The sequence below is a fragment of the Cavia porcellus genome, unplaced genomic scaffold (assembly GCF_034190915.1).
Source record: "Cavia porcellus strain 051 isolate PalLab524CR breed Dunkin Hartley unplaced genomic scaffold, mCavPor4.1 scaffold_45, whole genome shotgun sequence".
NCBI lineage: Eukaryota > Metazoa > Chordata > Mammalia > Rodentia > Caviidae > Cavia > Cavia porcellus.
Genome location: NW_026947528.1, coordinates 41,467 through 66,477, shown reverse-complemented (window position 1 = coordinate 66,477; position 25,011 = coordinate 41,467). Strand labels below are relative to the sequence as shown.

General features: G+C 41.9%; 1 non-coding gene and 2 pseudogenes across 1 annotated transcript; 1 reads left to right on the top strand and 2 right to left on the bottom strand.

The window, feature by feature from the left end:
- Positions 1-1,206: 1,206 nt before the first annotated feature.
- LOC100713495 (pyridoxal-dependent decarboxylase domain-containing protein 1-like) lies at positions 1,207-3,707 on the bottom strand (annotated as a pseudogene).
- A 2,591-nt stretch (positions 3,708-6,298) lies between these two features.
- Positions 6,299-7,620, top strand: LOC134474937 (shootin-1-like; annotated as a pseudogene).
- Positions 7,621-15,824: 8,204 nt separating this feature from the next.
- Positions 15,825-15,931, bottom strand: LOC134474948 (U6 spliceosomal RNA). The gene has a single exon (XR_010045880.1). It is a non-coding gene; the product is annotated as a U6 spliceosomal RNA (small nuclear RNA).
- Between the last annotated feature and the right edge of the window lie 9,080 nt (positions 15,932-25,011).

The window sequence follows — 25,011 nt, the reverse complement described above, 5'->3', positions numbered from 1 at the left end:
CTGCACTTGAGTTAGCCAGGAACAATAGTTTGTTGATCTGCAAACATATAAAATAACTGATTGTCCTCCTGGGAACTCTGGCTTTCAGGCATAGAGTTGTGCAAAAATGCCAGCTCAGATGTCATATCTATCAGAGGGACATGTGACATGCTGCACACTTTCAGTATAACTTCTTCCCTGGAGAAACAGTCAGTATGGGCTCAAACCCAGCACTGATTCCATCTTGGGCCCTCTGGCTGTTCTACCTGGGGCTGTCATCCTTGGGTGCTGTTTTGAGGACTCAGGCAGCTGGCCTGAGAGCAGGAGCCCCTGGAGGTGCCGCTGTGGGCCTCTAGGGTGCTTTGCTCTGGCACACCAGATGTGTCCTTGGCCTTTTCTAAGTCTTCTACGTGACTGACTGAACTGCTCTCATTCCCAGCATCTGATCCCTTAAGAACCACTTTAAAGACTTCTAACCTGGACACCTCTGTTTGGTGCAAGTGCCTGGGGGCATTGGAGGCAGTGTCATCCCTGTACCTTGTACTTTGTACACTTTGTACACATAGGTGTGCTCCATGGGCTCTAGAGAGGCTGCTATTAAGTGAAATTTTCCTACCTATTGAGAAGCTTATACTGGAGAAAACCACCTCAGTACGGTCCTACCACAGGGATCTGCACAATATCCCCTCATCCAGAAGTCACCCCTTATTTGCCTTCTGCAGCCCACCCTGAGCTTCCTGAGTTCCTTTGCAGATGGCTCTGTCATGTCTTCCAGGAGCCTTGAGTTTTCTTCAGTTTCCTGAGGAACAGAAACACAGCTCTTCATACTCCTGTCTCAGCACCCATTTTAACTATGAGGTCAGATTCCGGCTTGTTTCATTTTTCTAGGAATTCAGCATGGATTCTTTCTTCCTCTGGATCTGATTTCAGACTGCTGTTATCAGCAGTTGCCTGACAGCCTGACCACGTCTATTCCAGACCAGTTGCAAACATGTAGTACCTACTGCTTCCCTCTTGGATTCTCTTCGAAGCTGCAGGGTTCAGGTCAGGACAGACAGTTTGCTTGGATGCAGGCTCTAAACTGATCCACATCCGCTCCTCATGTTTCTAGCTCTGCTGCCTTCATCCAAGGGCTGAACTGCACACACCTGCCCTCGACTTGCAGGTCCACCATGATGAGGCTGCTCACAGGCACCAGCTGCTTCAACTGCTCTCCCAGCCAGGAATTCAGAGCTTCCCAGGAAAGTGTCTCCCAGAGCACTCTGGGGAGCACCAGGCTGGCACCAAGACACGTTTCCACACTAAATGATCTTGGTAACTCCTAGCAAAATCTGAGAACTGAAATTCTGGAGAACTGAACTCACCCTCCACCAAAATTTTGGTTTAGTTTCTTAAACTATCTTGCAAACACTGACCAAGTTGACAGGCATGCTTTATCCTCTCCAGGATGCCATGCAGTGCCAAGTATTGTAGAGACAACCACAGAGGAGGGCACGGAGTTTGTCTGCTGACTTTCTTGATGTAAGAACAGCAACTCATGTGAAGGCAGGATCATCACATTTGTCCAATGTCACCGCAGGAACAGTGGACATAACCAGCCATGGGCCAGGACTCAAGGACACACTGTCAAATTTAGTTGCAGCTGGTACTGATGAGGAGACCTCAGCGAGGGCCAATAACACCAGATCCACAACCCCCATTCATGCTTTCAGACTCTAGCCTTGTGTGTGCCTGACTGCTGCAGCTCTGCACAGCATCTGCAATAAGCAGCAAGGGCAGCCTCCCTCATTCTGTGCCATGTTTACTCAGTTTCCCGAGGAAGGCAACATCCATCTGATGCTGGAGCCCAAACCCCCTGCCTCAGGGTACATGACTCAAGTGCAGAAAGGGCAAACTGAGCTGAACACTGAGCACAAAGCTGAGTACCAAGGTGCTGAGTACAAGGCTGAGTGAAAAGGAACTGGTCCAGGCCAGGTCTCCCAGCAGCACTGAGATCTGTACCAGGCTTTTTGTTATATTACACGTTGAATCCATTTACTCAAAGCCTTCATATGGAGAATGAATGGGCAGCCCACAGGTCTGGGCAAGGCCTTCTCTTTCTTCCTCATGGAAATCAGCACAACCATTTCCACACCAGAAAATTCTGCACAGCCATGGGTAGCCAGATTTTTCACAATTAGGATCTGAAGAATCCTAATTGTGAGAAAAAAAAATCCTAATTGTGAGCTCTCTCGGCCTCTCTTTGTCCAGAGTTGAGTCATAGCTCCTACGCTGCGTCCCTGCAAAGCCATGTAACCTCGTTCTCCCATATTCTGGGTGGCGATCTCTGGGGCTCCACACCATCATGTCTGGGCTTCAGACTCTGAACTAGCTGCAGGGTACTCACCGTATCTCCCCCACTGCCTGGAAGGCCCTGGTGTATTCTCTGATGGAAGCTTCTTTTCTCTGACTTCTTCTATTCTTGTGACCATCCTCTCCATCTTCAGTGCCTCCTTCAGGCCTTTCCCATTTCAGCTCCTGTAGGGTCTGCTCTCCCTTCCAGGGACCCTGCAGGGCAGAAGCACGGGGTCTGGTGTGGCCTGGGGCTACTTCTGCTTCCTGTGCCAGATCAGTGTCTTTCTTTCAATTCGCAGTGACCACTGAAAATATCTAGTAAGAATAGTGCCTTTCACACTTGTAACAGAAGGTATTAACTAATCCACAAACTTATGACAGTATGTGCAAAGAATATTTTCAATTTCAGTGAAAGGTACATAAGAAGGCTTGGTAATATTCTTCTATGGAAGACCTAATCTTGGAAATTCATGATTTCTCATTTTAAAATATATAAATATAATGGATCACTATTACAATTCAGGAAAGTGACTTCAACTCAATAACTATTTCCAGAAATCCATTTAGAAAAAAATAGCAGTGTTGCAGGTTGATAAGGTAATAGGTTTTTAAACCTGTATTGCAAATTCTGCTAATAGGGGTCAAAGCAGCCACTTATGAACATGGTCATTTAATGTAGAACTGAAGCAACATTTCAGCAGGAAAAGGAAACAGTAAACTATATTCATCTCCTAAGGGAAGTTAGGCCCGGTCTAGCATCACAAATAAAATAAAACTGAGTTAAATCTCTAAAAATACATTAACTGCAACATTAGAAAATGTAGTGGGTTAGCACTTATTTTTAAAACATTTTTGTGATTGTGATTAAGGAAGCTTTTTAAAGAAGAAACACAAGATCAGGCAGTCAGAAAGGAGCACGATGTAACCCAAGACACTGAGGGGAAGAAAAGCAGAACTAAAGAGGTGATTTTTTTTTTTTGTCTTTTTCATTTTTATCGGTACCGGGGATTGAATTCATGACCGCCTGCTTGCAAGGCAGGTGCTTATGCTGCTGAGCTAAATCCCCAGCCCCTAAAGAGATGATTTGAGGGAAAATACTTATGAAAGAATAATTTTTAAAATTCGATAAAGTGCCTGAAATTTAATAAGAAAACCTAAAGTAACTTTTATAAATGGCAGAGAAAATGCAAACATTCCAGTCTGAACAGACTGTAACTAAATTGGCCAACAGGTAGTTTTGCTCCAGTTACATTTTTATCCTATTTTTAACTGTATGATTGTATTTCACAAAGTAATGCTTGTTTCAGGATGTTGGTCCATTGCTCACTTGAAATATTTCACCTTCTTTTTTTTTTCTTTTTTTACCTTCTTTCTCTCTTCTTACTTCCCGTCATTTGAACCCCTTCATTATTTCCAAGTGTCACCCTTTAAGCTTCATCTTATTTTTCCTTTATTTTATTCATTTATTTATGAATGTTTCAGATTCCTCATTAAAGCAAGTGTGTGACAATTTTATGTGTCTGTCTTATTTACTTTTTTTGATAATGACTTCATTTTATTAAAATTTGCATAGTACACAATTTAAAAGCTAAAAATGTAGGACTTATTGTATTTTAGCTTATGGACAGAGTTGTACAACCCTGACAACAATGAAATGTAGATAATTTTTGTTATCTCAAGACAAAACACTCTATCCACTAGCTGTCAGCTCCCCAGGTCCCCTCCTCTAAATATAGAAAAATCATAGGTTCATTTTCCTTAGCATGAGGGTCTGAACTTCTAACAATCCATTTCCCTGGAAATAAAACAATTTCACTCTTTATGGCTAAAATTCTTTTGTGTACAAATGCCACATTTTCCTCATCTGCTCATCTGTCCATATATCCAGGCTGTTACCAGACCTTTCCTGTTTTGAATTAGGATGCTGTAAACCACAAGGCTATGCATGTATCATTCTACGATGATGTCTTTATCTCTTTTGAGAATGCACTTGGGAGAGAGATGGCTGGGCCAACTGAAATTTTTATTGAGTTTCTACTGAATGCCTCCAATGCTTCTCATAGTTTAAATCACCACCGACAATGCAGCACTGCATTGTGTGTGTTCAATCACACACATCCATCTGCACCCTGCCAGGCTTCATTTCTTTCGTGTGTGTTTGTGCTGTTGATGATTGCCATTTAAACTGGTGTAAACTGCAATCTCAAATTCATTTTGAATCACATGTTCTTAACAGCTAAAAAGCCTAAATGTATTTATATTTTTATACATTAGTTTGGTGTGTTTGTTTTGCTACCAGGGATCGAATTCATGACCTAGTTCTTGCTACACAGGCACTTGTGTTGCTGAGCCAAATGCCCAGGCCCCATCTTTACATTTCTTTTTTTTTTTTTTTTCATCTTTACATTTCTGATGGAACTATTGGTGGTTTGTCCTCCTTTTGAGAAGTGATTATTCCGTTCATTCATGGAGTTTTGATTCGGCCATATTGGAGGATAATTTTTTGAGCTTTTATAGATTCTAAGTATTTGTCCTCCATCAGAGTATAACTAGGAAACTTTTATATCATTTCATATGGTTTTTTTTTACCTGTTTGTTATTTCCTTTGTTCTACAGGGCATTTTTTATGTGATATAAGCCACTTTTATCTCCTGTGTTATTGGGATTCTAGTCAGAAACTTTTTTCCTGTTGCTTTTTATCTGCCAGTCTTGGGTTTGCAGTGTTCTGATTCATGTAGGACCTTGACATGCGTGACTAGATTATTTACTTGGGACTGATACATTTTTCTGACAGAGGTACTCATAGCTGTGCAATTTCTCTTAGAATGACTTCTACTTTTTCCCACAGAGTCTGAATATTTTTCCACTATGATCTGATATTTCAAAGGATTTTGTATCCTGATTCCTTCTGAGCGCCATGGACTGTTGAATACTCACCTGGTAATGTAGTTTCTTTCTCTGTTGATTCCTAGTTTCTTTCCATTGCAATCCAGCAAAATCCATTTTTTGGTGTAAGGTGAGAGTTGTTTTTGGAGTGAAAACAGGATCTACTGTTATAGTTCCATTACCTGCGGAAAAAAATCTATATCCTGCTGCCGTGGGGCAAGCAGATGTCTCTTAAATCTATTCATCCTGCGGTGGATTTTGAGGCTGACATTCCTTGACTTTGTGGTCTAATCTTCTATTTAGAGAGTAGGGTATTTAATTCCCCCACTATATTTATATGCATATCTGTTTGTCCCTTTATGTTGAGCAGCATCTGCTTTATGGAGCCATTGTAATGAAGATATATATATCATATATAAAAAGATTATTGTCTTTGCTGAATTGTTCCACTTATGAATCTGGACTGATATTTTTTGGCTCATCTGAACTGTTTCTTAATTGTTTTGAAAAAGTAAAATAGAAAAATGGAAGTGATACAAATAAAGCAGGGATTTACAACTAGTTGATATATTAAGTATTGTTGTCTTAGAAGTTGTACTTCGGGTCACAAAACCTAGGCACAAAGGTGATCAGTCAAGCAGTGACAGCACAGCCTGCTCCTTTTGGTGAACTAACAGAGATAAGCAGTGTAGTTACCTGCCTAGCACACGTGTGCGCACACACATTTATATGTGCTTACCAATGTACATATGATCTTTTCCTTTCTTCCTTTTTCCTTTCTCCTATCCTAGTTGTTCTGTCCTTTGGAGCACTTTTCTTCCCTTTCATTATGCAATATCTACTGTATATTTAGGATCTTATTACTCTCTCAGATTTTATTTTTTATTATTTTTTACACTAGGGAGACAATACATACACAAATGTGAGTTTCATTTATTTCACTCATGAGTGTGGTCTCAAGCTGCCTCCATTTACCTACAATAGCCTCAAGATTATCCTTTTTCATAGCTGAGAAATATTCCATTGTATAAAAATACAACATCTTTTTATCCAGTTTTGATTTGTATTTTAAAATTACATTGTTCTACCCACCACAAGGATGATCTGGCCCGTGCTGGGCACCAGGAGGAGGCAGAGTGAAGCAAACCCCACTCTGGGCCCCGAGGCCGTGGCTGAGGACCTGCGCTCCCCGCTGCCCATGGCCCCCTTGCCGCTCCTGCTGCTCCTTTTAGTCGCAGCTGCACCACCAAAGCGAACCTTGCAGACAGGACGAAGCAGCTGCAGCTCACAATGGCCTGAAGGAGTCAGCTCTAGGTGGATGTAAGCTCTCAGAGCAGAGAACCAGAAAACAAAGGAGAAGTGTGACAAAACCAGGCAAGCCCGAGATGAAGCTGTTTCAGAGAATTTCTCCCGTGGTCATGGAGGAGGTTAACCTCATGCAAATCCATCTTGGAATACAGAAGACTTGTCAAGAAAGTGCGAAGCTTAGGCAACAAAGCTAACTGAAGAAAATCAAACGCTGATGAGAATCAGCATGTTACACCTGGCCAAGTGGAGGAAAGAGGTGACAAAGGTGGGGGGGCCACTGGGGATTTAGCTCAGCGGCATAAGTGCCTGCCTTTCAAGCAGGCAGTTGTGAGTTCGATCCCTGGTACCGATAAAAATGAAAAAAAGACCAAAAAACAAAGAGGTGACAATGGGGGAGAGAAGCAATAACAATGAAGATGCCACCACAGACACAGCCAGAACTGCAGAGACCCGTGTTTCACTGGTGGCAGAAGCGGACCAAAGAACTTCGAGTTCAAATCATGTCTGCCCAGGAGAAAAAGGAGGTATTTGCCACTGAGCTGCAAAAGCGCAAGAGCAAACTTGTGGAAGTAACTGAAAAAGTTAGTAACGTCAAATGAGAAAAGGCTGTTTTACATGCAGAAGGTCCTGAACAGAGAAAAGTCTTAGAACAATTCAGTCAAGTGTCCGTGTTGGCAGTAGAAGAATAGCAGATGCAAGGGAGCCTGGAGCAGGAGAGGACCTTCCAAAGGCAGCAGCGTCATCTGCATAAGAGATGTTCCCAGAATAAAATGGACTACAGTGTCAAAGCCATCTTCTGCTACAGGACACAGTCCCTGACCAGCAGCTTTGAAAGCTTTAGCTGAAAATGCAGAATTCATCCAGCAATTTGAAAAGAGATTTCACACCTTCCAAAGGTCAAAGAGATGGAGGAGCAACTAGAAAATAAAAGACTGCACGGAGATGCACAACCTCAAACAGCAACTGGTGCTTCTAGAAAAAGATAAGAGCAAACTGGAATTGGAATGTCAGGATGCAGAAGAAAATGGCAGAAATGTAAAGCATTCTGGTAGAAGGCAGGACGTGTATCTTATTCTTCATCTGTTAAGACCAAGGACGAAGCATTGGATATAATCAGTACTGAATGCCATGGGGAATAGCAAGATTGGTTTTTAAATTCCTGTCTAACTACAGACACACAGTAGAATAACTTCTGTCATCAAGTAGTTCACAATATTGAGACTTTCTCTCTTTTTTAGCTTTTAACAATTAATCCAAAATTAAGAAATTTTGCTTTCCTTTTAATGAACATTAGAGTAGCCAACTTTATGGTGAAAAGAAGACATAGGCACTGGAGATATTTAAGATTCAAATTTGAATGTCTTTGCTTAGAATCTGCTGTGGGTATCTCCAGCTCAGACTCAGGCACCACTAAGAAATTAGAAGAAAATAGAACATGCTCTTTGAGGTCAGGTTTCAGAACTGGTTTGGAGAGACGTTGCATTCACACGAAACAGTCCGGAGTGTTCTTGGCGTTAAGAGTGTAGCCCACACTGCCTGTGTAAGGGCTGACGGTGAAAACAAAAGCTGGTCCCTGACAGAGGAGGTTACCTCAGCACAGAGTTCAGTGGGTCCCAGTTAGCCCGGACTCCAGGAATGGCCTCTGTGACATACATTTATTTATTCATTTATCTGGCACCAGGGTGTGAACTCACTATTTTCCATATGCCAGCCAGGCGCTTATGCTGCTGAGCTCAATCTGCCGCTCTGACATATGTGTATTTATTCAACTATTTTTTATGGTGCTGGGAATTGAGCGCAGGGCACCGTGCATGCAAGGAGGGCAGCGCTGCACCACCGAGCGCACCCTTGGTTCTGCAGCTCCCGGAAGCCAGGAGCTATGGTGCATCCCCAGCAGCTGTGCGCAGGCTGCTTCACACTGTCAGTGTTTAGTAAATGTTCCTCTCATCAGTGACTTCAGTGAATTGCATGAATAAATTCTACTTCCAGGGTGTTCTTCAAAGGAGCAAGAAGTTCCCTGGATACAGGCCTTTAGGAATCTGAACCAGATTAAAGCAAGGACCCTAGTATAGCAGTTTTGAAGGAAATGAAGCAGAAGAGCAAAGTATGCGACTATTAAAGTTCTTTACTAAATGTCATCTTTGAAATTAACTCTATATCCATTCACTTTGAAATTCAAATATTAACGATCTCCTAGTATTTGAGTAGCATACTACATTGTTACAAAGATTTCTCCAACCTGCTCAATCCTTACTTCCTATCTGTTAGTCATTGTCTTGATTTTTTTCTTTTTCCAAAATTGTATATGGAGGAAAAAGACTGTAGCATTTTATTTTAATAGATAGAAGGCCTTCCTTGCATAGTCATAAACTAGATAATGGATCTTTGAAAAGTCAAAAAATTATGGTTTATATATAAGCGATCAATTTATAAGATAAGCACATCGTTTATGACTATGTATGCTACCTCACAAAGAGCTAACCAATAGTATTAAAACTCATGTTATTAACTCATATTTGTGTCCTGAATTATGTCATACATAGATATAAACACTGTATATCTAGGAAAGAACATATAACATGCTTAAAGTAGGAAAACCCCAACAAAACAGTATCAAAACTTCATTGTAAGTATTTAATTTAACCAAAGAGTGGACAGTCAAATAGTAGTTTATTTATTATAGAGAAGCAAGCCAGCTTTTTCACCTTTTAAATCTGTCAGCATTAGACCGTGTAATCATTACCATATCGGGTATGATACAGCTACTAACTCTTTATAACAAATAATTTTGTAAACTGTTACTAAAGGTTGAGTCAGTTGGGATAACATAAAGTATTAACTTAGGGTGTGTTACACTGGTGAAGAGACAGCTATGAGTGGGGTGCATGCCTAGAATCCCAGAGCTTACAGGATCACCAAGAGGTCAGAGCCCGCCTGGGCACATAACGAGTCTAAGGCCAGCCTAACCTACAAAGTAAGACCCAAAGAATAGACATCACCCTCAGTCACCAAAGATTGGACGTTTATTCAGTTTTAGGGAGGTACTAGGCATCAAACTTATGCTTGCCAGGCAGGAAGTTATGCCACTGAGCTAAATCCAAAGCCTGAGTTTCAGTTCTTGGAGTATAATTTTTTATTTTTTATTTTCAGTTGGTGTATGATTGTGTAGACAAGGTATATCTCTTGCAACATATACATGGATGTTGTTTCTAAGATTTAATTGTAGGTAAAGTTAGCAGACAAGCAGAGATAGTTAAAGAGTCTCAGTGAAGTTTCTGGCAAATAAACAGTTAAAGAGGAGAGAGAAAGAGAGAGAGAGAGAGAGAGAGAGAGAGAGAGAGAGAGAGAGAGAGAAATAGAGTCAGAGATCACAATTAAGAACAAAACAGAAAAAGGATAAATCTCTCGAAATCTGCCAAGGCTCAAATTCCCTCCCCCTCCCCCTTCTATTAAACACAAAAGGAAAAAGGTGGGGAAGTGAGGGAGGTTATGTTAAAAAACAAAACCAAAACCCCCTTGGAATATAAAATACACACTAACTCCTAGATACGCACGTACCGCGGTGTGAGCACGCACACATTGCACTATCCTCTCACCATGTTAACACAGTGCAGGGCACACGCATCTCTTCCTTCTAACCCCGCCTTGAGTGCGAGGCTGCTGCAGATCCCTCAGGAGAAGCCAGGACAGCACAAGGAGCCACAACAGTGCTCATCTGACAACGTGCACATGGGAATGGATGGGGCCATGGCCAAATCAGGGGTCTCTAGCTGGAACAGCCAACCCAGGGGTAACAGCTCTCAAGGCTTGAGGCCCTTTCTTATCATCTGATAAAGGAGCCAGAGGGAAAAAAGCACCCCACAACAGTTATGTGCTTCCTGCCTCACTCCAAGGTACTAGCTGTCTGTCTCCTTTCTCTTCCCTTTCCAATAAAGTAAGTTTGACTCTCCTTCTAAAACTTGAATCTCTACTTATTTCACAGGTATAAAGTGATACAAACTCTACCTGTGATCCACCCTCATCAGACACAAAGTCAGGCTCCCAAGCAGCAGGTGCTGCCCTGCAGATACTGGGTGTCGTGGTCGCCTCTCCCCTGACTGGTGGCTATGGTTTCTGCCTCCCCCTTAAGGGAGGGAAGTCTCATCCTCCTTGTTCACGAAGGCTGGGGCCTGTGTGGACCACATGGGAATAAGTAGAGTCTTGGTGCCAGGCCTCAGGCCACCCAATGGGACACTCTAGGGATTCCATTCGATAGAGATTAGTTCTAAACAGTGTGCATTGTATTTCATGGTGACTGCATCCTATTGGACTTACAAACATAACAGTAAGACAAATGTCTCAATTTGAGTACTTTATGGTTTGAACAGAACCCAGCTTCACTGCATACAATGCCCTCTAGTCCTAGACCAGGCTGATATCTCAGGGCTCCCAAAGATGAGGAGCACAGTTTGGCCCTGAAGGATGTGTGCAGTGCTCCCAAAAAATTTCTCCCTTTTTAATTCTCACAATAAAAAATGTAAGGAAAAGGTGTGAGAGTGGATTTTTAAGGAAGTTGGATATCGGTGCAAGGAATGTTAACCTAGACCATGCTGAACTTTTGTAAGAACACACTAAGCAAACATTTTGGTTGCAATGTAAAGGGCTTTTTACTGGAGATCAAAATCATGGCCTTGCTCGTGCCAGGTATGGACTTTACACCTGAGCTAAATCTCTGGCTGGTGCAACAGTTGGAGGACCTAAAGTGTGACTAGTTTATTTGGATTGAAATATGGATCAGGAGATGCTCACTCTTAATGATATGCAGAAGCCTGAATTTTGGGGGGAGTGGGGTTACTGTTGATGAGGGAATTCAAAAGATCAGGGAGGTGGGAATGGTGGAGTGGATTTGCCACATAAAAACTACTCCACAGAGAGATGGTCTACAAAATGATCCCTTGACCTTGAGGAAGAATTTCTGGAGCTGGGGTACAGCTCAGTGTCACATCACCAGCCTGGCAAGCATGAGGTCATGAGTTCGATTCCAGGTATAGAAAAAAAAAAAGAGAGAGCTTCAGAGAAGAGCACCAGCACCCTTGAAATTTTCATCACTACTCTTATCTGCATGCGTGACCTTTTGGTGGTTGTTCCAGTTACTCAATTGGGAAGCCAAAATATAGCAAGTATAATTGAATCCCAAAGGACTCAGTGTCATTTCTCAACTGCCAAAGTCAAAATGGGTTTGTTTGCAATAACTGACAAAAAATAATTGGAGAAGTCTTTCATGTACACAATACACAGAAAAAAATTAAGGACAAATGAGTCAAATTGTACTTCAATTAGCAACATGTGACTCATAGCATGTGAAGACACTAATTCCCAGACTTTAGCCAGTTTACACTCCCAGAACCCTTGAACAAAACAGAGATTGGGCCCTTCAATAATGGACCTTGGTGAAAAATGATATTATTGTTAACATTTCCATCCTTTCCCAAAGGACCTGTGGGAATCTTTCCATGTTAACCATGTGCTGGGTGAAAGGAAATAATCAGACATTTCAGGGAATGCTTGATACTGGGGCTAAACTAACATTGATTACAGGTGATAAAAAAATAAAAGTCATTGTGGTCCCAAGAAACAGGTCCTGTCTTAATCAGCTTTCTCCTGGCTAGGACAGATACCTACACACGTGGATGAGAGGAGAGATTTACTTTGGCTCCCAGGGGCCTGGTTCCCAGACAGACACTGTATGGCAGAGGGGCACAGGGGCAGCCAGGAGCCAGGGGTGGAGGAACACAACGGAGAAGATTCATCCTTCCTGCTCCAGTGTCCAGACCACATCTAACCAGGTCCTCTAACCAGGTCTCCTGAAGCACCCCTAAGCCAGCCACACCCACAAGCTTGCCTCTGAGTGTGTGAGGCTTGGGGGGTCATTCTCCATCTAATCCAAATCACTCCTCCCCGGCCTCCAGAGACCTGATGTCACCTCTGTGCAAAATGCATTCACTCCAGAGGACTATATGCAAATAAGATCTGTGCTAAACACTGTGGAGTAGAGTTACATACAAATGTGTGTTAGGAACGTACCTGTGACAGAGTGACTGAGAAATCAAGGTATAACACGACTGCAGGAGATCTTGGTGAGCATGTCAGTAACCCAGTTCTCTGAAAGTTTGAGGATGTTTACTAAAAAAATAAACCATTTCAGTTTGTTGCTTTAAATTAACCCACAATTTCAAACATGACTAAACTTGTCACTCAGACTGATTGATTTAGAATGTTGTTCTAGATTTTCCTTAATAAAAATACAGAATATCTACTCAGTTTACATACTATCACCAATCTCCCTTTCTTACATATCTAAACAAGATAAAACTCCTACATTTAAGCAAATTCTTAAAAGACAAGTTTCTGGTCAGGTGCGTGGTCACATGCTTATAATTCCAGTACTGGGGAGGCTGAGGCAAGAGGATCATCATGAATGTAAGCCCAGCCTAGTTACACAGTGAGGCAAGTTCAGCCTGAACTATATAAGGAGACAGGTGACAGAAAAACACATAAAAAAATAATTTCTCCACTGTGTGAAAACATGACTAGTGTTTTACTATTTTTAAATTTCATTTCTTTTTTTTTTTTCTTTTTGAGACAAAGTCTCTGTGCAGTTCAGGCTGGCTTTAGGTTCATTCTGAAGTGCTGGCTGGTCCTGAGTCTCGAACTTGCAATGATCCTCCTGCCTCAGCCTCCCAAGTGCTGGGATTGCAGGAGTGCACCACCATGCCTGGCTCTAACTTGTGTTTTGAAGAAGTCAAATATATAAGCTGATAGGAAGGATCTGCTCACAGCATTCCTTACTGCTTAGCTCTCAATTTTGTGCTTCTTCCACAAAACAGAACTTCAGAAATGTATGGAGCCAGTCAGGGTTATTTATAAATCTTAACAAGGGAACTCTGCCACCTCTCTAGGAGGTAAATAGAGAGCCTTGCATGTGCTATTCAAGTGCTTCACCACTGACCCCCAGAGCTTTTCATCGGTTCCCCAGGCTTGCCTGGTCTGCCATGCCTAAGAGCACAGCTGTGTGCTGCTTTACACGTTCCATTTTGTTCTATTTTGTTAGTTTGAGTCAGGGTGTCCCTATGTGATTCAGGCTGGCCTTGAGCTCTCATTATGTGCCCCAGTGTGGTCTGAAGCTCAGAGCGATCCTCCTGCGCCTCAGCCTCTGGAGTGCTGGGATGATCGGCATGCACTGTCGCATCCCAGCTTCCTCTGCCCACTCTTAAAGCCAAATTTTTAAAATTTCTTTTTATGTAAAGAAAAGGAAACAAAAAAAAAAAAACCATGGAGATAAAAAAGGGTAGAAATAATACAAAATTACAGAAAAACAAACTGTAAGAAATCACTGGTTGATAAGTTACATATTGTCATCTTAGAAATAGCTGTGCAGGTTACAAAATTAAAGTATTTAAAATGACATTCAAAAAGTGACACTACAAACAGTTCTGCTCAATGATCGAACAAAAACTCAGTAATATGGTTATCAGTCCTACACACTTGTTTTACTTCTCAGAGAGGGTAAGATTAAACATATCAAAACAGAACAAAACAGTTAAAAAACAATCTAAAGAAATACAGATTTCAAAGCAAGTCCACTGGAGATCCTCACTGTCTATCTAACTGTCTCTAGTTTCTTACAAATAGTTGTCCCCATCTTCACCCAATTTATATACTTATTGCATATTATAGAACTAATCAAATCATGACAGGATGATGAAGGCTTTTTAGGTCTTCAAGTTCCAAATTAGGGAAGACAATAATAACTACCATTGCATCTCTCATTCTCTTCGTGGTAGCCATCCCCATCTCTACATATGCTGAAATTGAATCAAGAGACCAGACCAATGTCATTCTAATCAGCGAACAATAGTATTGCTAGAATTTATATCATAATGCTACAAAATTAGCATTGGGTTTCTTAACGTCTCTTCTTCAGAGTATCTGTTCATTACATCTTGCATTATGTAATCTGTTTCCGTAAATAGTTTTTTTTTAAAAAAAAACTCATGTGTGAATTTCTACATATATATCTATCCTCTCTGTATTATAGGGAAAAACAAGTCATAACAAGACAGCAAAACAAATTCCTAGAAAAACACGCAATGGAAAAGACCACAATATAGGTGATCTTCTGTAGTTACTATGTTTTCTCTTGTTATTTTCAATAGATTTGTCCACAACATGGGCTTATTATAGTTAAACACAGTATCACCTATTTTTATAAAAACTTAACTTTGACAGCATTGTAGGATTTGAGAGCTGTTACTAGTTAATACCAGTATGGATATCCTTTACATCTTGTCATCTTCAGAGTAGTTGCCTCTACTTTTAGGGTTGATACTAACAAGCATACCAAATTCAAATAAAATCAGCCAAGGCCAACCCATAGTCTTATGATTCAGATTCAATTAAGATCAGTCATAGTAAGACAATGTAAGTAATACAGGATTTCAGTTTAAGTTAATAGGAAATTAAGGATAGTTACCATGGTATAACCTGCTACTTTTGGGTCAGATGTCTGTGCCCTCAAATCTGACATGAGTGGACAGACCAGAACAAATTAAATTCAAACTAAATATGGTGATAAGACTACTGTGTCTTTTAAATTCTGATACACTATTAACAATGACCTCTGCCTTTTTTAATAGTGTTTCAGAGCTGTCTATACTAAGACTATAGCTTACCGTCTCTGCCTCATGTCTGCTACTCCACTTTTCTGCTATAATTTGTCCACCTTATTCCCTCATTCCACTGTCTGCCCCGTTCATTGAGGCCTCTCTGCCACTGTTGCTGGAATCCTGGTATCCCTTCCTCTCTTTCTCTGGAATGTCCTTCAGCACTCTCTGTAAGGTTGGATTGGTGGCCACAAACTCCCACAGTTCCTCCTTGTCTTGGAAGCATCTTATTTCTCCATTAATTTTAAGAGAGAGTTTTGATGGGTATATGAGTCTTGGTTGCATATTGTTTTCTTTCAGGACTTGGAATATTTCTCCCCATTCCCTTCTTGACTTAAGAGTTTGTGTTGATAAGTCTGTTGTTATTTTGATAATTTTCCCATTGTAGGTAATCTGCTTCTTTTCTCTGGCTGCTTTTAATATTCTGTTCTTTTGGTGGATTTCTGGAATCTTGATTATTATATGTCTAGGTGTAGATCTGTTTTGGTTGTAGGTAGCTGGTGCTCTGTATGCCTCTTTTATCTGGATATCATTTCTTTTTGCTATACATGGGAAATTTTGCTTTAATGTATCTGTGAATATTCTTTTTATCCCATTTTTGGTTGCTCCTGCTTCAAAAATATGGAACGCTTCACGAATTTGCATGTCATCCTTGTGCAGGGGCCATGCTAATCTTCTCTGTATCATTCCAATTTTAATATATGTGCTGCCAAAGCGAGCACTTAAAGCCAAATTTTAATTACCAAATTTAATTCAAAGTTTACACACATATGCGAAATCAAAAATGCTTTAAAATCCAGAACTTTTTGAATTCCTTAAGCCTTGAATGGAAAATGTAATACCTGATCTCCCTTTGCATTCAAAATATTTTATAAAAATACTTTGGGCTAAATACACAAGGTACACAAAGTGCAAATGAATTCTGTGTCAGACTTTAATGCACTCTCCAATGTGGCTCCTGAGATTCTTGGGGTTAAGGACCAAGAGAGGATGAGAAAAATAAAAGTCAAAGCTGGGGCCAGGGGGATCCTCACCCCCTGAAGGGAGGAAAGGTGCTGCTCAACCAATGCAGCGTGTTTATTATACACTGGGAAGGATGATGGCACCTTCAGCCCCTCTGCCCAGCAGCCCATTGCTTGGATTGTCCAGGGGATTGGTGTTTTTCTGGGCTGTAGCAAGTTCTTCACGTGGCTGACACAGGCGCTCTTTGTTTTCTGGTAGGATCACCTCTGGTTCATGCCCTAGGTCAGCTTCCATGGCTCCCTACACCCCAACATGTCTTATTATGCATTGTCAAGGTTCCCAAAATCTGAGAGAATCTGTCACAATTCTGCTATTGAGCATTTCAAATAAAGAGTAGGCACCTTTCAAACCATTGCTGAAAATGTTTTATTTTGAAAGATTTGAGTATGAAGTTTTAGATCAAAATTCATGTATCTTTAAACAGATTTTTTCCCTTCTCTTTAAAGTAAACTTAAGATACAATTTCACACTTTCCTAGTTTTCCCAAAGACTTATACTACTAAGATTCTTCTTTGTTTTTATCAATACCAGGGATTGAACTCACAACTGCCTGCTTGCAAGGCAGGCACTTATGCAGCTGAGCTAAATCATCAGCCCCACTATTAAGATTCTTACAAAACAATTTCTTGAGCTTAATGTTCTTTAAGAGAGACCTACAAACAGTTCAGTATTCACTTTTTTGCTTTTAATTTTTATAGCACATTAGTTAAAGAATTTAATAAGACAACATTATGTATTATGTTCAAATTAACTAAAAATACCAAGCAATATCCACATATATCCAACAGTGTGGCTAGCCTTCAAACCCTACTTTTTGTTTATTAAGAAGCAAACACACAGCACCCTGGACCCTTGCAGCTCCCGTAGAGCTCTGTGGTGGGCTTGAATGGACCGGGAGGCCTTGGCTTTGGGTCAGGTGTCCTTTGTTCCTGGCTCCATCTCTTCTCATTGCCAGGAGCAGATGGAGAATTTGCCGGCCTTGCAGGGACAGTGGCACAGGCCACACCAAGCCCTTTGTTATATCTTGAGGAAATAATATTTTATTTAGGGTTCATAAGAAATCCCCCATCAATGGAAGAATTAGAGATATAAGTTCAGAAGAAGAAACAAAATTCCTTTCCTGGGAAGAAAAGAGAAGTAAGGAGATAAGTTATTGTGGTGAGGTGGGGTGTCTCACTCCAGAACTTAGGGGTCTTCATTCACAGCCCCTCTCACTCCATGCCACCAAAGGGACTATGCCCCTTGAGGCTGTTATACCTAGATCCATTGCTCTGGCTGAGACTCCTGGTTTGTCCACCGCCTGAATGCACATTCTTGGATGAGCTCTACCGTGGTGTCTTTGTGTTCTCTGGTGCTCCTCTTGTGAGGTCTGCAGCAGAGTTACACTAATGTGTGGATTAGTAGAAAGGATACATGCGCATTTCTGTGTATTAATATGGTGAGAGAAAAATAAAATACGCATGCAGTCAGATGCAGGTGTGTGAGTGCCAGGATGTCAGTGCATATTTTATGCACAGTGAGTTTTCCACAGTGGAGACGCCACACCCCTCCTTGTTTCCTTTGTGTTAAATTGGAGATGGAGGAAGGAGGGACCTGAGCCTGGCCAGCTCTCAGTTTTTCTTAGCCACTCTTTCTCTAGGAAGGATTTAACTCATTATTTGCCAGATGTCTCTGTGAGCCTCTTCACTTTCCCTGCCTCTCTCCAGCTTTCCTACACCTTCAGCCCTCCCCCTGCCCCGCACTCTCCTCTGGAAGTGTGAATGAAAGTTTGATGTGGGAGGTTCCTTTCTGGTCATGTCAGTTTGGTGAATTTTTCGCTACTCAGAATTTGTGGATTTTTCTGCTATTAGTTTACTGAATAGATTTTTGTACCTTTAGTCTTTAAGCTCTTTTCTTATTAAAAAAAAAACTCATAAATTTTGTCTCTGAATTGTTTCCCTGAAGTATCTCAAGTTTTATGTATAGCTTCTTTCTTTGTCTCCTACCATCTCAACCTTGTGATCCATCTACCCTGTCCTCTGGTCCTGAAAGTCTGTCTTATGCCACATCTAGTCGATTGGTAAGTTTTTCTATTGAGGTTCTATTTAACTTGATTTACATTTCCAACTGTTTTGTTTGGCTCATTTTCAAAATTTTTTTTATGGAATGCATCATTCTTAGCCTCCACTGTCTGTAGTATTTTGAGCTTTCTGTTTCTTTCTTTGTTTTTTTTTTTTTTTTTTTTTTTTTTTTTGTGGTACAGAGGCTCAAACTCATGGCCTTGTGCTTGTAGACAAGTACATTTGCTGCACAGCTAAATTCCTGGCTCTTTGCTTTTTGAGACAATGTCTCACTATCTAGTCCAGGTTGGCCTTTAACTCACTGCTATGCTTCTGTGTTAATCTACCTGGAATTGCAGGCTATAGCCACCACAACCTGCCTTTATTGTCTCCTTAAATTTATTACTTGGCTCTGTGTATTCTTTTGGGATTTAGTGATCCCTTAATAATGTCTTTTGAATTTGTTATTCCACATGCCACCTATTCCAGTCTTTGAGCTGATTGCTAGTGCATTTTGAGCCTTGGGAAGTGTTGCCTTGCCTCACCCTTTCCATTTTTCCCAAATCTCTGAGATTTGGGCCTCTGTTGGCTTGGGTGTCCCTTCAGCCTGTGAGTGAAATCCATTTGAAATGACCTTCTGTTGATGGTGTTCCCTTTGAAGTCAGATGTTCTGCGGTGTTAAATGTTTCTGGAATGTGCTGTGGGATAGACGCTTTTCCTTCCCTATGTTCAGTGTATTTGCACCCCATTGACACTCTCTCCTGTCTGGGGGTCTCAGTCTCCAGTAGGTGCTGAGAAAGTGAAGTCCTTCCAGGTCCTTCCATCTGGCCATCAGATCTACACAGCAGAGTACACGGGTTTGGCCCCTGTGACTGCTCCCGTAACATCCGCAGTGACACGCATCTGGAAAGTCTGTGGTGTGACACTGCTGAAGACCCACACAGGCATGGAGCAGGGTCTCTCTCCCTCTACCATCACTGCAGCCTTGATGCCTGGAGCCGCTCTTTAGCATGCTGCACAACTGCCTGGGGCCTAGGCTTCGGCAAGGACTTTTCATCTCTTATTCTTTGAGTAAAAGTGTTCACTATAGGATAACCGGGCCTGCCTGTGGGTGGAGGCAGTCCACTGCCTGTCACCTGTAGTGGGAGTGTGACTCAGTGTCAGGGTGTTTGCACACAGTACTCAAATGTTCACACCCGGTCCACAGTACCATGTAGAAAAGTGGTAATGAAGGATGAAGATGCCCGAAATGCTGTCAGGATCTGCAGTTGCAAACACCCAAAGAGGCAAAGGGAGATGGACTGAGATCAAGGCCAGTCTGGGCAACCACAAGGAGCAGAGCCTCACACCACACAGGAAACCTGCAGAAGACAAGCCAGGGATGCAGCACCGTTGCGCAGCACCATGTACAAACACACACGCACTCTGCACTTACACAGCCAAACAAATGTAAATGCAAACAGTAAATACATGGATCTTTAAAAATTATGAAGACAAGGGCTGGAGATTTAGCTGAGTGGCGTAAGTGTCTGCCTGACAAGTGCAAGGTCATGAGTTCCATCCCTGGTACCAAAAAAATTATGAAGACAAAATAAGATATCAACTGTTAGATGGAGGACAGAAAGGATAGTTGAGACCTAAAAAGTGCATTAAGAGGAAAAGCAATGCTTACAAAGACAATACAAGTATCCATGAAATAATCAGGAAACACAAAAGATTCATTATGGAAAATGAAAAATTATCTCTCCTGACTAAGGTAGTCAAACATGTCAAAAAGGGAGGGCAGTCACTGCCACGCCAACCTGTACTTCTCTCCATGTCTTCCTTGGGCCGTGCACTCCTTAGGGAGAGCAAAACTAGAAGTAATTCTTCTCCTCCTACTTTTGGACTGCTTGCTTGGCCACCATGGGCTGTCCAGGGGCTGAGGCTGATGAGATATGGCAGACACTGGCACTTTGTTCTGCGTGGCCCTGCAAAGCGGGACTCTGTAGGTAGACAGCACCCTGTACCCATCTTAAAGAAGCAAAGGCTCACAGAAGGTAAGGGGTTTCCTACAGAGACCGAAGCACTGAGCCTGAAGGAGGCCCAGCCTCTGTGTTTCCAGACTCCATGTTCCTCCCACAATTCGGCACCATTCACTCATGACTCATCCATTCTTCAAGACCAGCCTGGACTGCACAGGGGGTTCAAGACCATACACAGTGAGAGCCTGCCTCAAAAAACAAATAAACAATATATAAATAAATATCTGGGCATGGTGGTGTGCTGGAGACCACTATGAGGCAGCTCCGAGCAGATTAACTGTTTGGCTTTCTGTGTTTATCTGTGAGTCTGTCCTAGGCCTATACCCCTTGCCTGATGACAGGAGCTGATTCATAATAAGTGAATCTTCATGAATCACTGGTCCGGGTTGAGGCCTGTAGTGGCCTGTGAAGCCAGAGATATCTCAAAAGGCATGACAAGGCCATAGCTGTGGACACTTGGCTCAAACATCAATTAAGTAGAGAGAGACTGCAGCTGCAGGAATTACTCCCAGTCTCACTCCTACTGTTCATCATGAAAACAAGATGATTCTCCTAAATTGACATGATTTATTACTTGGAGATGTCCTTGAAGGGACTCCCAAGGTCTTGCTCTTTGCCTGCCCTTTCCTCAGTTCCCCCACTCATTGTTTTGGACCTAATAAAAAATGGGTGGTCCAGAGAAGTCTTTGTCTTAGCCCTCAGTCTCAAATTCAGCTAAAGGGCTTGGGCCCTCCTGGAGCCCTAAAATCATACCACTTGTCTCATTTTATTTAAGCCTTGGCTGTACTCTCATTTGGGAGATTGAGACTCTAGGTCAGGCCCCAATAGGGGTGCACACCTGTAATTTCAGAACTTAAGCAGCTGAGGAGGGGACTACTGTGAGTTTGTGAGTTCAAGGCCAGCCTGAACTACAGAATAAAATCCTGTCTCAAAAAGACAGAGAGAAGTAAAGAAAGTAATACACTCTTCTTTCTCAATTCTTATGTTTGTAGCCATATGATACTAGCAGGAACCTCTAATAAAGCATTAAATACAAATAAAGATGGTAGTGCTACTGTAACAAACTGTGTGAGCTTGGCGATTTATACAAAACAGAGTTTTACTTGTCAGAATCAGAAGACCCCTAGAATCAAGGACCTGGCAGGCTCTGAGTTTGGTGGGGCCCAGTCCTCTACTTCCTGGGTGGTGGCTTTTTGCTATGTGCTGTAGGAGGAGGAAGGCTGTGTGTTAACACTGCAGAAGGAGTGGAAGGAGGCAAACCAACTCCCCAAAACTATTTCATGAACACCTTCATCGGAGCCATGAGACCTCTTTCTCTGGAAGCCCTCTCCTCTTAACACTATTGCATTGGAAAATCAGCTCCAGAATAGGAATCTGGGGGACACATTCTAATCTAACCTGTCCTCACTCATGCCTTTTCCCTGCATTGTATGGAATGTATGTATGACATCACATTAGTAACAAGTCATAATGAGCTTCTGGGGAAAAATTTTTAAATATATTTAACACATCTTTATCATCCTAAATTCAATGACCCCCCATTCTTTTCACCTTCCTTTCATCCAATTTTCCTTCTTTAGAAGACTACCTTGTAGTTTCCTTTCCTCTGTCCATTTTATTGTATTTATTCCTGGACTTAGTTACTCATACAGAAGAAGGCACAACTGTATGGAATTTACTCTTGTTTCCTCCACTGAGTTAATCTGGTTTTGAGCTTTTTGGTCAAAGCTTCTGGCTGAATGTGCCTGGGGTACCCCTGCTCCCTGCATTCGGTCCCACTGATTTGGTGCGTCCTGTTTTGTGCCAGTTCCATGCTGTTTTTAATCACTGTGGCTCTGTAATGTAACTTGAAATCTTGGATTGTGCTGTCTCCTGCTTTGAAGTTGCTGTCTGGGACTATTTTTACTCCTCCAGGTCTCTTCTGTTTCGATTGACTTGTGAGATGGTTTCACTAGTTCCGTGGAAGATGCAGTGTGTCTGCGACTGTATTACCTACAGATCAGTTTCGGTAATATTTCCAATTCAGCAAAATTCATTCTGCCTGTCCAAAACAGGGGATATCCTTCCTTTTTATGATGTTCTCTTTGATTCTTTTTCATAGCATTGGGGTTATGATTGTAGAGGCCTTTTACTTCCTTTCATAGATTAAATACATGTTAAATTTTTCTTGAATTTACTGCCAATGGTATTTTTTCTTAATTTATTTTCTAGTGAATTCATTTTTGCGTACAATAATGCTATTGACTTTTGTGTTTTGATTTTTCATATTGATAATTTCAATAGATTTCTTCTCATAAATCATTCTTGTATTCCTGAAATATGCTGCTGTTTGACCTTTGTCTCCCAGGGACATTTTGGTCTATTATCAACTTCTTCTAGGATTTCAAATTTAATGGAATGAAGTTTTCCAAAGTAACATCATTTCAAAGTTTCACATATTTCAACAATTTTTCCTTATCATTTGCTATTATTTTGTGTGTGTGATTAACTAGGGATTGCAATGTACACTATTACAACTTTTAGGCATATTCTGCATTTTTTGATAATATTAGTATTTTGACATGGCAGTCATTTAGACTTGAGTAGCATATCCAGGCTGAGAGGATATTTCATCTTTCAAGTTAATTTATAGTTTTACAGCACAGTGCAAACAATATGTTTGTGTGAACTTGACAGCATGGAATTTATTACACTTTTTTTGTACACTAGTATGTAGTTGGTTTTCATAAATATTTTGCTCTGTGTACCTGAAAATGTGTTTTCTCTGTTATTAGGCTATGAAGTTTAGTACTGTAATGATTAAAAAAACTGAGAGGTTCCTTTTTATTTTATCTTTTATTTTTTAAGGCAGGGTCTCACTATGCAGCCCAGGCTGGCCTTAAACTCTCCCTACCTCAGCCTCCCGAGTGCTGGGATTCCAGGTGGGCACCAGCATACCCAGCAACTGAGGGCCCCCATGTAATTTAATTTTGCCCTCTTTGCAGGTGGAAGCTGTGGGAAATGCACAGATGAGGTGACTTGTGAAGAACTTTAGCCCCTGAGTCGTCACTGGCTAGGAACCAGCCCCAATAGGAGGTAAATAGATAGTGAATGAATTAGTAAGTGAGTGGGAATCTACCCAGTAGGTAGTGAGGAGGTCCTGACTTGGACCCACATGCACAGTGGGGGATACCGGGGAGGTTCTGTGCCCCTGTGGTTGTTTAGCTGTAGCTGTAGCCTGTGTGCTGGGCACCTGGAGAGACCTTGTTCGCTCTCTCCTTTGGGATAGCACTCATTTTTGCAGAAGCAAAAATGTACTGTGTATCCTCAGTGTCCCCATGTGTAATTGCCAGCCTCTCCCTATGTGTTCTGGGAAGAGGACAGGTCAGTTTGTGGCCAGAGGTGAAACAGCAGGGGAAGTGGAGCCCTCAGCACTGTGCTCAGGGTGGGATTCATGGGAAGACTGGGGTGGCAAGGGCCCCAGCCAGATCTCACAGGGTTTGGGGCCGGGTTGAGGATGTTTTCTCTAGGAGAGATGGGAGCCACAGCAGAAACTGACAGCTGCAGACAGGAACTGGATCCATGAGTGCACTGAGGTGGGCCAGGCTGAGGGAGAACTGGGGTGGGAGTGGCTGTCATTAAAGGTGTCCTAGCCAAGGAGGCCTTCACTGGCAGGTGACAGTTGAGCTAAGTCCTCACAGTGACTGTTTCCAGTTTCTGCAGACTTGATACTTTGACATCCATTCTATGTACACACACTGGACACTTGGTGCTCTGCAGGAGTCAAGGATATGCCTAACTTATTCTTCTCTCAGAAGAAGCAGGGACTGTGCTTCTCAGAAAAAAGGAAGCAATCCAGCTTTGCATTTTATTGTCATATATAGCCTGTGAAGATCAAGGAAAACAAAATATCCAACTTCAGCATCGACATTCTTGTCATATGGGTTGTCATAACTTATGGCCCCAGTGTTTGGTCTCAGCTGATCATTAGCACCTTTGAAGGCCCTGATGGTCACTGATGAAACATATGATCCAATAACATTTGTGGGTGACTGCAGATACCTGGCGCTCCACCTTCCTCACTTGTTATGGTTTATACTCAATGTCAACTTGAGAAGTCTAGAGGCTTCACAAGTGTTTCAGCATTTGAAAAGTTTGGAACTTAATAACTATGTGATTCAGCAGGGGTCAGGGTCCCTAGTTTATAACATCCTGCAGACATAAAATAGGCAAATGAGGGGAGACTGGTTGCTGCTTCTAGGAGGAGTTCCAGTCTTCATTTTTCAGCTCAGACATCATCATCTCCCGGCTTCTGTTTGGCTCAGCCTAGGACTCCCCAGCCTTGTCATAGAGTCTTCCACCTCCATCGTTGATTCTTCTGTGCTCCATCATAGAGGCATCAGCCTCCTGATACAGACTTGCATGGGACACAGCAGTAAGCTCCAGCCCATGGGCTAGACCCTTAAACTTTTGCTGTGCAGACATCTTTTGCATGCTTCCTTATTCAACGTTGTGGCTGATCATTGTAAGCCATTCTTGTAATTTCTTGTACTGTTTTGTATCTTGTGTTATATCTGTTTCTCTAGTTAACTCTGACTTAATACACTCACAGACAATTTTTGAATCTTTCAGATTTCACCTGCTTGTTCTCTATGACTGGGAAGCAGGAATTGTCCTTGGGTTTTCTTGCCCTCTTTGTGTGTTGGACCTGCTCTTGGTGGTGCTTCTTCTCCCTGG